Below are 12,520 nucleotides of genomic sequence, written 5' to 3' on the forward strand. Positions count from 1 at the left end.
GTTGTTAATTAAATATGGCAATTTCTGTGTCTTAAACATTCTCTTATTATACTTAACGAGGCTGTTACCTATAGTTGCACCATTCTTGTTCACACATATGTGGAAAAATAACGGGATAGTTTTCCCTGGTTTGATTCATTTCTTCAATCAAATCACAATTAACAAGAGAATTGGAATATACTAAATATTTTATATTTAATATATTTTAATACCATGAAATCACCTATGGGAATTTAAAGCATTTAGGAGACATAAAGTAGAGTATGTATAAAAAATATTTAAATTTTAATGTAGTGATATTTTTTTCAAAATTATGATTCTTTAAATATGAGCAAAAAAATTTAAAAATAATTATACATTCTTAATCAAAAATATAAGTGTTTTCGTTTTTAATAACCTATTGATTAGTATACTGATTCGAGGATTTCTCAAAACAATTGTGCATATTTTATAAATGTAATGTTTCACTTACATTGAATATTAGGCTTTTATATCTATACCTTAAAAGCAAAAGCATGTTCAAAACTTATTAGTATAAACAATTATCAGGTTTATTTTATATCAACAAAACCACTTGCATTTGGGATCGTGTTATAACAAGCGGATTAGGGATATCAAAATAGGATGACGGTATTCCTCTTTGGGCAAGAAAAATAGCTTTTATTTCACCAATAATCATATCAAATTGTTCATAAAATTTATATATATTTTTATTCTGTACAAAACCGATTAAGTAAAGAATATAAAAAGCGAATAGATGAATGATTAAATGAATATTTATTCATATTTGTAAAACACACTTTTTTACATTTATAATATCTTTGTTGATAACCGTATAAAAAATATATTTCTTTTGAGAAATTTTTAATTTAAAATCTTAAAAGATAATTACATTATAGAGTAGATTGATTTTGGCAGCGTCTTTAGGTGCTGCTGCCATACTGTATGGCCTGATTTAATATGATTAAAAAACACAGAATAATGTTTTGAGGAAAATGCTCATTTCATAATTTGTCAATTCAATAAGGAACTGTTCAACAATGGTATGATTTTAATTGTAAAATTAAAATAATTTTGAGAGGAAACAACTGTGTTTAAGTCCATATGCTTATTGTTCTATTAGGATTAATCGAGTTTCAGACCGTTTAATTACTATTTTGCCCGTAGTAATTGTTAAATTATTGGGGTTGTAACGTCACACTTATTTACAAATGAAATATACGTTGATATTTATTGATTATTATATAATATATATTTGATTATTATATAATTATATAATATGATTTATTTATGGTGTATTTGAAGATAGAGTTACGGCCGCTATTGAAGAATACAGACAACATCTCACCGCAGAATTCCAAATGCCTGAATAATTAGTGCTACATTTCTTACGTTTAAACACTCACGCTTGATTCTTTATGTATATTTTATTTATGTATATTTATTTGTAGTAAATTTTTCTTAATTCCAAAACAAAATCAATGTAATTAATTCAAAAGTCATCCAAAATTATGCACAGCTTAACTGTTTTTCTAATACTAGTTTCTTTAGTGCGTAGAATGGATGGAATGTGTGCGTTACCGCAGGCCATTAACATGCTGGCAGTTAAGTACTCTGTGGTCATGCGGTGTGTGAGGTAGTTCGTCAACGTGAAATTGTAGTCTTCACTTCCATAACACACCCAATACTTGCGTCAACGATTTGGAATTGTTATTACAGCAAGTGCAAAATCGAAGCTCACTTTCAAAGAAAGTATATAACTTCTTCGCAACCACACCTTCGCTCGTATTTAAATAAAGATTTAATAAATGGTAAGAGGTTAGTACCTTTTTAAATTTTGCCCCAATATATTCTAGGTTAGCTAATTGGGATTTTAAATATCACCAACTCTGGACTCACTAAATATTTAAGAGGAATCCCCAGTAGGCAAGTTACTTAGTACTGAGAATAATTCGCAAAAGAGACAGCTTAAGAAGCCTAAATGCTATATTAGGGTAACAGTCATACAGCCAAGTTCACATGGAAGCTGTTAAGGAGTAGGGCAGGTAGGGCCTAATCAGTCTCAGAAATTGAATGGTTCAGAGACTGACGGATTTGTAGTAAAATTTAAAGGCAATCAGTGGATTATTAGAAAGTTACAGACATAAACATTGCAAGAGATGGAGAGTTTCCAAAGATACACATTAAAAGAGTTAGGGCATTGGCTGGAAGCTCGAAGATGTAATTCGATTTAATAATGAACTATGAATAAATTACACAGTCCAGGTTCTATTATTCTTTATATCGGAGTCACATTGCAATATGTTTCAGACATCATATAATACTAAAATATTGAAACTCTTAATGTTATAGTTCACCCGAAAGCTAAAAGTCCCAAAGGGTATAGTTCTTAGAACGTGTAAAGGGCTATTATAAATCTAGTAATAATAATACAAGGATTGCTGCATACTCTGCAAGCACTTGTCCTACAATAAGAAATGCTCTATTCGATTGGTGCTTCAGCTGGCCGGATATTTTAAGAGGTTAATTTACCCTATTTTATAGTTATGTGTTAGGTTAGTTATTCACTCGAGGAAAACATCAGATTGCAGATTTCAAAACGAAGTGTTACTTACTTTTTTAATCACCAAGCGATGGAAAATTTCAGGAAAATCATGCATCCTGCTCAAGAGGTTACTTGGAGTCAGAGCGAAATGATCCTGGAAACCAATCAGTATGCTTACAGAAATGGAAAAGCACTAGAGGTGGTGAATCATAAGAAATCACCGACTTTAAAAATCATGCGATTCATTACCTGAAAGTTAAATAAGTCATAGTATATTATGGTCAGTACATAATTGAATATTGAAGAAGGGCCTTCTTGTAATCGTGTCGTTGTTTGTTTGTATGGTAGCACTATTAACAGGAGCCTATAACCTTAAAACGGTACAGATGTGTGTGGATGGACACTATTGCTTTTGGAGTTATAAGGTCAAAAAGCGTTCGGCTTTTCCATCCGCCTGTCTATTCTGTCTGGATATACCATAACAATTAAAATGAGTAATGAGAAAGAAAACTTATTTAAGTTATTTTATGTGACAGTCATATATACACTAGTGGTCCACCTCAACCTGTAGTTGTAATAGTTTTAAAACCTTTTGATTTAATTTCAGATAAGCTACTGTGTATGGTTATTTGGAGTTCTGAAATAATATTCAACTGAATATGCCTATTCTAAAAACAACCTTAAGTTGTACATGAAGTTATAACCACTTAACTCATGATACTAATATAACGCGGGGACATGCATTTGATGCCACGGCTAAAAGATAGTACTCTACAATTTAATATTTGGCTTGAATCATGTTATTGCTCTTGACCATAATAAGAGTTAATAAGTGCTAATTTTAAATTTTTACGAAAGTAAAAGCTACTAATTCACATTGAGAACACCCCCTCACTCCCACTAGACCACAGAGTACTTAAGTGCGAGTCTGCTAATGGCATGTGGTAACGCACATATTCCATCCATTCCGTCTACCTAAACAAAGTAATAATGAAAATAATTATTCTAGATAACTGTAATATGGTTACATGGAGATTAAGGAAGCAATTAGTATACACATAGTGAGTAATGTTGTTATATGTACCTGCATATCTGCACGATATTTTTAAGAACAAAATAAATTAGGACTTTAAATTTACATTTATCTATTTATTATGTCAAATTATTTATACATGTTCACCACTCTCACACAAATTACTTTTAACAAGATCCTTAAGGTAAAATCTGAAAGGCGGAGGGGCCTCACTCAAATTGTAAAACTACATAAAAAAATGCCATGAATTATCAAATTATAAAACATTTGCAATTATTACAGAGCTATGATCGGAAATTAAATTGACGAATTTCTAGTTCTTTAAAAATTGGCGAGGGAAAGTCGGAAATAAAGTATCCAGCGATAATATTGTAATGTAATAAATATTTATAAAACTAATTTAAAAATCTTTACTATCGTGTATAGTAAAATATTACTGATTTTAATAGCTCTTAATTAATACCAATAAACTAGCAGTATCAATGTAAAAATCTATTTCATACACATACCATGTTTTTGGCTAAATAGTATTGGTTAAGCCTTCGGTTATTTTTAAAAAGAAATGTTACATTGAAAATGTATAAATCTGTTTCAATTCATTGAAAAGAGGAATATTTATTAAATATTGCAAGTTTAAAATACCGCCATCTATATTAAGTACTACATTTTAAAAAGACGCAACCGTTAATGAACAAACGTATCTCATTCCTTCTTTGTATCTGGCATGAAAAATAAACAAACATACAATACACCTAAAAATGCTTTACATGAACAACGTTTCGTGATTTCTGTTATCCTTAATATCTTCTCATGATGAATCTTTAAACGCTTCCTAAAGTTGACGATTCGGTAACAGCTTTGTAGTTATAGGTATACCGCACTATGTAACTAAATCATATATTCTAGCAACATTGTATGTAATTTCCTTCGTAATAGAAACTGCAGCATTTATCCGTTAAAATTATCATCATTTCCATCAGTGTTGCGAAAAAAGATGTTAATTTGATTATTAAGTCTTTACTTACAAAACGATTCTCGTTATAATTTGATCTTAGGTTTTTATTTATTAAATTGGAAAAACTCATATATTTTACGATGCTCATATGATGTTAGTTTTTAAATTTTTGTATTTTAGCAGCGTTTAATGTTGGTACCTCCATGTTTTAATTAGTTTTCACTGTAATAACATCTATCCTATACTAAGTTGCTTAGGATAATAATCAAATGAACTATGGTTTTTTAGTCGGAAGATACTAATTTCCAGCGGGGCACAGGCTAGTGCGAATTAATACGGTGCAGAGATGAGAATTTATTATAGTGACCAGCCGATTTTCAAGAATTTTGCGAAATAATTTGAGCATTCAGTTAAGGATATCTCATGGCGATGGAGTATTTAACCGCAGACAGTAAAGCCGATAAAGTATCCTCAGGGAGACCTGGATATATATTAAAGGATAAGGGAATAAATTTTAGCGTCTTAAGTCTCAAACTAATTGTAATATTATACAGGGTGAATATAAAGTCAGGACTCCCCCCTCTATTTTCTTCTATAGGTAATATAAGGAGATATCCTTTGGGTAGTGATGCAATGTGGAAAGGAAGTTTCATTTTATGACATTGAAAATTTTTTTGGTCCCCCAAAAATGCGACCCCTCATTTTAAAGAGCATGAAAAAACTTAAATAGTGGTGAAAACCAGAGATCGCTATCTCTTTTCCAACAACATAGCCAATAAAAATTGCAATTAAGTCTTTACACCTAAATTTATTTTGTTTGGGTACAGTTTCCATCTGCGTGGAAACAGCTTTATTGGTTGTTTGTGTTCTCAATGAGTGAGGCATGCAATGGATGAAGAATCCAATACTAGAAAGTAAACTGATAAGGATTTTATTGTCAATGAGTGACTGGGCTTTCCCGGTTCGAAGTACAGTTAGTAAACACTTGTCCATTTTTGCTTATTTTGAGAAAATCTCGTTCAAAGTTTTGATATTGTACAAAACGTACATTAATTGTAATTATTGCGTAATTTTCAGTAAGTTTGTTCTTGAGGTCAATAGCTACACCTGTCCACTAGTAAAATAAAATTATTTAAGTAATTTCATGATTTCTGGATATGCAATTTTGCAGTTAAAAACTTATCAAACTATAATTTCTCAACTTTTTGGGATAGGAATTTCCAGAAGGATGTAAAGTAAACAGAAACCATTTAATAATATTTTTATTTATTTAAATATTGTGCACAAAAACTTTTCCCAGAAGAGTATTTTTGCGCTTGCAATGTTTTTCCCACTTCTTCCAGCCATTGTCTCATTCCATATAGCACAATATACTTGCTTGGTTACACTGTAAGCTGTCATATTCTACACATTCAACTTTCTTGTATAGAAAAATGAACTTATAGATGCTCTGGGACATGTAATGACATTCTCTAAGTCAGAAAGTAATACTTTCTTTATGATATTTTTTTTATTTCTCCAAATAAATCACTGGATGAATTACTTTCTAAATCACTCTGTGCCATTTTTTAATTTCAAAAATTAAGAAATATTCACATCAAAATCAACTGGACTATCATCAGTATACATAACCTCAATGTAAATAAATCGTTAGAACACAATAAGCAGTATGAGTCAGCTGATGCATTATTATTTATAATAGACAGTAGAGCTGACACCAACAGCTGATCATGCAGCTGCAACATTGTCACTTTCGTATCTTTATTATTATGAAACATACGACAATGAGAGTTAGTGCATTAGATAGAGAGTGTTTTAAATAGAATAATTGCAAAATAAACTCAATTTTCATAAAAATATTAGTTGGAACCTTGTCAAGCCAAGGTAGCGAGTAGTTATTATCTTAGTAGAACATTATTATCCAGTGGTATTGTGTGGTTACTGTTCCGTGAAGTATTTTGAGAAGGTTTTATGTGTTTTAGTGTTATTACAATAATTTATTTAGATGCACTTTCGCATTGTGAGTTTTAAATAATATCATCTAACTAATACTGATTACGAGTAAAAATGGCACGTAGTCACGAAGATAAAGTAGAAATGATATTTACTTTCGGGGCTTCGAATGAAAATTATCATGAGGCAGAAAGGCGGTTTAATTTGGCACATCCTGATAGACCTGTGACAAGGAAATACTTAAGAACTTTAGTAAATAAGTTCCGAGAATTTGGCTCCATCAAAGATGCCCCACGCTCAGGTCGGCCTCCTTTAGATGGTGACAAACAGTTCGAAATTGTTGCACAATTTGTTGAAGATCCGCAGCAGTCCACCAGATTAGCAGCAAATCTTTGTGATGTTTCCCAAATGTCTGTGGTAAAGTTACTGAAAATAAATAAATTTCACGCCTATAAAACTAAGCTTATCCATGAGTTAAACGAAGACGATCCAGACCGTCGTCTACAATTTTGTGAAGAAATGGAAGCACTAATTTCTGCTCATCCATTGTTTGTTCGAAACGTTGTGTTTAGTGACGAATGTAGTTTTTTCGTCAATGGAGATGTGAACAAACACAACTGCAGGTACTGGGACACAGAAAATCCCCATGTTTTCCGTGAATCTCGCACGCAGTACCCAGAAAAAGTTAATGTTTGGGCCGGGATTTTTGGGAATCACATTATAGGACCATTTTTTATTAATGGAAATCTCAATGGTCAACTGTATTTGGAAATGTTACAAGAATCAATTTTTCCTGCAATAAATACTGTTATTAGGGAGAATCAACATGAATTTGAAGAAGAACTCGTTCATTTCCAGCAAGATGGTGCCCCATCACATTATCATCGTGCTGTACGACATTTCCTAGGAACTCAGCTACGTGGTCAGTGGATTGGTAGGCGTGGTGTAATAGAATGGCCTGCACGGTCTCCGGACCTTACACCCATGGACTTTTTTCTATGGGGTCACATAAAATCCGCAATTTACAAAACACCAGTAGCAAACATTGAAGATTTAAGAAACAGGATTATTAATTCTTGCAACCAAATACCACCTCAGACTTTCATAAACGTCAGAGAGGCGTTCACCCTACGCTTGTCTCACTGCCAAATAGTAGGAGGGCTTCAGTTTGAACATTTGATTTGACTTCGTGACGTGTTATTAAAATTGACGTGAGTTATTAAAATTGTTTTGGTAATACTGGCTATTATTTCGGATTAGGAAAGAGATAGCAATCTCTGGTTTTCACTACTATTTAAGTTTTTTCATGCTCTTTAAAATGAGGGGTCACTTGATAGGGGTTTACATTTGAAAATTTCGCATTTTTGGGGGACAAAAAAAAATTTCAATATCATAAAATGAAACTTCCTTTCCATATTGCACCACTATCCAAATGATATCTCCTTATATTACCTAGAGAAAAAAGTAGAGGGGGGGGGGTCCTGACTTTATATTCACCCTGTATATTTTAAGATGTTTCGTTTATGCAGTAGCAATACAACATAATTAATTTTGAGTAAATGAATGTATAAAGAACATCAGGATAGTATGAAGTTATTTACTTAAGAAATTTCCAGTTAAAGATTAAAATTGTTAAGTATCCACACATTTATGGTTATAGTATAGAAGGTAACTGTGCCAGAATGTAACTGTGTCTAGTACGCACGAATGAATGGTTCTAGCTCTAACTGACCGTGTCTAATGAAGCAGAGACACTGTGGTTATGACGTTGCAGTGGAAGACTCATCTTTATTCAACATCTGTTCTGACTGTAAAACACCATTGCCATTACGCTACATAAACTTGATTTTCTCCCCTTTTAAAATGTTAGTCTTGTGAATATTCTTAACAGTTTTTTACGTATTTTTTAGACCCTCGCATCCTCCAGTGACCCCTGAGCAGGGGCAGAATGAGGCAAAAAAGGGTTTGCTCTTCACTTTGTATTTTCGATCTTCAATACGATTTAATATTTATTATTAATAAAACATAGATGTATTTCTAATTTTCAAATTGAGGTATGTATTATTAAGCGATATAATGTTTGGTACATCTTTTAACTATATTTGATTGATCATCAACCTTAGCAAATGTGTTTTGGCAATAATTTTTACCTAATACTTAAAAATCTTGAATGTGTTGCATGTTGGTACATGTCCAGCCATGGAGGTTGGTTGAGTGTCATAGAACGCTTTGACTAAGTAGGATGACACAGTTTCTCTTTCCCTCCAGGAGTTATATAATTATAAAACAAAAACACAAACTTTTTTTATCACTTTCCGCGATTTAATCTGTCGGCAAGACATCCCAAGAATGAATTAAGCTATCGATTTAAAAGTGTGCATGCAACCTTAGCTAAGCCTGCTGTGGCGTACCACTATTTTTACGTATGTAGGCGGAATGTAGAGTGAAACTTATTATCTCGTTAGATTTCAGTCATAGGCTGAGCTTTAGGAAATCCCATCACTAATGGGGCTAGAAGCATTTCATATCTGTTTGTCTTTTAGTCACAAGATAACTCGAAAACAAACAAACTAATAGACTTGCAACTGTGCAGAAATTTTCACTTATATATGGAAAATTACAGAGTTCCATGATGGTGCATGTTACTCCATGGGATTTGGATAAGCGTTAGCGATTCTTTACATTGACCTTATGGGTAACCATGATTGCAGTGAGAAAATAGCAGATGCATAAATTTGAAAACAAACTCAATACACCTATAATAGATTCAAACATGTGATATATTATGCATCAATCAACAAACCAATTATCCACCAAAAAACGTCATTTTACAATAATTACGAGTAGAAAAGTTTTATAATATAAACACTAGTATGAAACCTAATTTCGTGAATAAAAGTCTTGGCGTATAAAGTGACAACATACGTCAAGAAATATTGTATATTTAGACTTTATTGGATTTCGCATAAATATTTATTTCATGCAAATTTCTTTCCTGAAAATGCTACATGAAGCATCATTTGCGTGTCAATTCTTTTTTTTATATTTCAGTCCATTTGTCCGTATGAAATCTTAAGAATGGAAGGAGCTATAAATTCGATGCAACATTGGCGAAGCCTGTTACGAACCGGGTTGTATCTATACCCTGTAAGTAACTAATTATGCTTTAATGGTGAGTTTAACACTATTATTTATGACTATTTAACTAACTGGGTGTATCCCAATTTTTAAACTTATTTATTGTTTCCTTCCTTTTCAAAATCCATAGCTATTTTCTGTTTCTAATAAATTCACATTGCCTTTTCTAAAATTACCCAAATTATGAGAAAAATTAAAATAATAGATCAATTTATTACTATGATGCACAACGCTGTATAATTAAACTGTTATATATTGTGTTATGGAGCACAATACCAATTATAATAATTGAAAAACCGAGGAGAATGATTTATATACCATTTATTATGAAAATACAAAAATTTAATTTAGTATTATTCCTCTACGAATTCAGTTCATATGAAATGGTAGGAGTGAGCAAAAACCAGCCGGAAGCGGAAAGGCACGTTTAGGTAGCGCTGGTGATGGTGTTTTACAGTCAGAACTGATGTTGAATAAAGATGAGCCTTCAACTGCAACGTTATAACCACACTGTCTCTGCTTCATTAGATCCGGTCAGTTAGTAATGGATACACTGAACATAGCAATACTTGCAATAGCAAGTTTTTGAATAATTGCGCAAAATACCGCAACCAACTATGTTTAGCTAGGTTTACATTTACACACATTGATAATTTGATCACTAAAGAAAATGTTAATAATTAAAGTAAATTCGTCCCAATAATTAGTCCAAAAAACAATACGTTCATTTTAGTAGCACGGGGTATTACAAATTTAAAATTTACATATTTTATTGGATTATTATTCAATTTATAATGGTAACGTGATAACACAGCATGGTTTCTCACGAATTCACAGACAGACGAAAGTAGTAAAAATGTAATAGTGCCATTATATAGTTTTAATCAATCGATAATATTACTAATATATTATACTATATCAAGCGTTCTTCGTATGCATCGAATATAGCATGGATCTAATGTGACATTTTTTACACAAAAATCGCAGATTCTGATAGTCATCACGGGGTTAAATTCGGTTACTGCACCCCAGATCACCTTATAACATCAGACCATAAAAATTAGCTGCCAACATAGACTCATTAGAAATATGTAGAGCAAAATGCCTTCATGCATTTGAGAATCACTGATGGTTATTAGCTTATTTTTCATTTAATCTGCATATTCCGCAAACGTGCCAAAGGTCTATCATGCACGACTGTTTAAAATTTCGCTATTTTCTCATCTTGGCGTATTTCATTGAAACAGGTCCTGAATACATAATTTGATTGGCCAGGGCGCGATAAACGTTTATCCCTTGTCGCGGTTTTACTCCAAAAACGCTAGTATAATTTGGGATATTGTATAAAATACACAATTGCACTTCATTTCATGTCACTGCAACGTAGACAACATCCATCACATGTGACACCTAATATGTGGAGAGTCCCACAAACACCCCACATGTGAGCTTCGTACGAAAATTGGAAAGTTATTTTCGATGTCTAATGATAATTAAAATAATAATAAAGTTACCCTGTCTGTGTATTAAAAATTACACTGGATAAATATCCTACCATTTGTGTCAAAGCCGTCCCTAACGTATACAAAGTTAAATCAATTTAGCCTATTACTTGCCCATATCTCTTTATCCGAGGTCACAAAGTAATTTTGTGTTTACGTTTTGTACAGAATGAAGTATATTACGTTGCTATATTAGGAATGGTCATCCAGTTATTTTTCTAAGGTAAGAAACCTTGAGGTAAGCTTGAGAAAGGAGTAAACACTGGACAATATGCTAAACTATTGAACAAAAATGTTTTGAATTTTATTACAAACACGCTCTTTCAATAGCAGTTCATAATAATGTATCGGTTGTCAAATGTTGCTATTCCATGTGTGTTTCACGTAGGATGTGGTGCGTTGTCCTGTTGTAATTCGACAACATCTGTCAACAATATCAACAGTGCTGTATCAGAACAGCTGTTGACCTACATGTCTCCCTCTCTCTTCTATTTACACAACATAACCGCCATCAGCTGAACAGGTTTCAATCAAACCTTCTTTTATCTTGTTTTATGAATAAAATACTAAAATCTTGATCTGCTTCCTGTTTTTAAACTCTTGATCATAAATCACACCAGATAATGAAAAATTTCGTTTTAGTAGAGGTATCATTACAGTATATTGGATGGATTTTTCAATAAGCCATATCTGTAAATGCTCTAAAACAAAGGTTTTCTTAAATGATTTTATCATTTTATAACCTGTATTATCAGATTTAAACTGATGGAATTAAATATGTATATTCCTTTAAAAAACAAATTAAAGCCCTGGCACTAAAAAATTTAACCGTTTTAAATAGAGACATACATTTTGTATAAATATTCCATATTTAGGAAATTTATAGTATACGTATAATTAAATGACACATTTTATACAATGTTCAAATAATAATAATATCATAAACACAACAATTAAATTTTTTTTATCATCAGTGTTGTATATTAAAGTATGTTAATCATTGTTTCACACAATTTTCTCCATATTATACGAGGTGACTTTGACAGTAAACCACTCAAATTGGGTTCTATACACCTTGGGATAACGTATTCATCTTAAAATAATACCTTCTTCGTATAACATTCAAATTTAAATTTTGGATTACATACAATAACCATTATGTTGGTAAGTTAGAGAGCAAATCTTTGCGGTTCCTAAGTATGACCGTATGAAAGTAAAAAAAAAATGTCCGGTATTAGAGATAACAGTATGAGCTGATAAAAATTTACCAAACTACAAGAACTATATTTTATTACAGATAGGAAATATTCAATCTAGTTTGTACTTCTAAAGTTTTACTGAATTCTTTTTATAGTAAGCAATAAGAAAACCTTAGCCACATCTACTTGTAGGAT

Source organism: Homalodisca vitripennis, chromosome 4, assembly GCF_021130785.1.
Source record: "Homalodisca vitripennis isolate AUS2020 chromosome 4, UT_GWSS_2.1, whole genome shotgun sequence".
Taxonomy (NCBI): Eukaryota; Metazoa; Arthropoda; class Insecta; order Hemiptera; family Cicadellidae; genus Homalodisca; species Homalodisca vitripennis.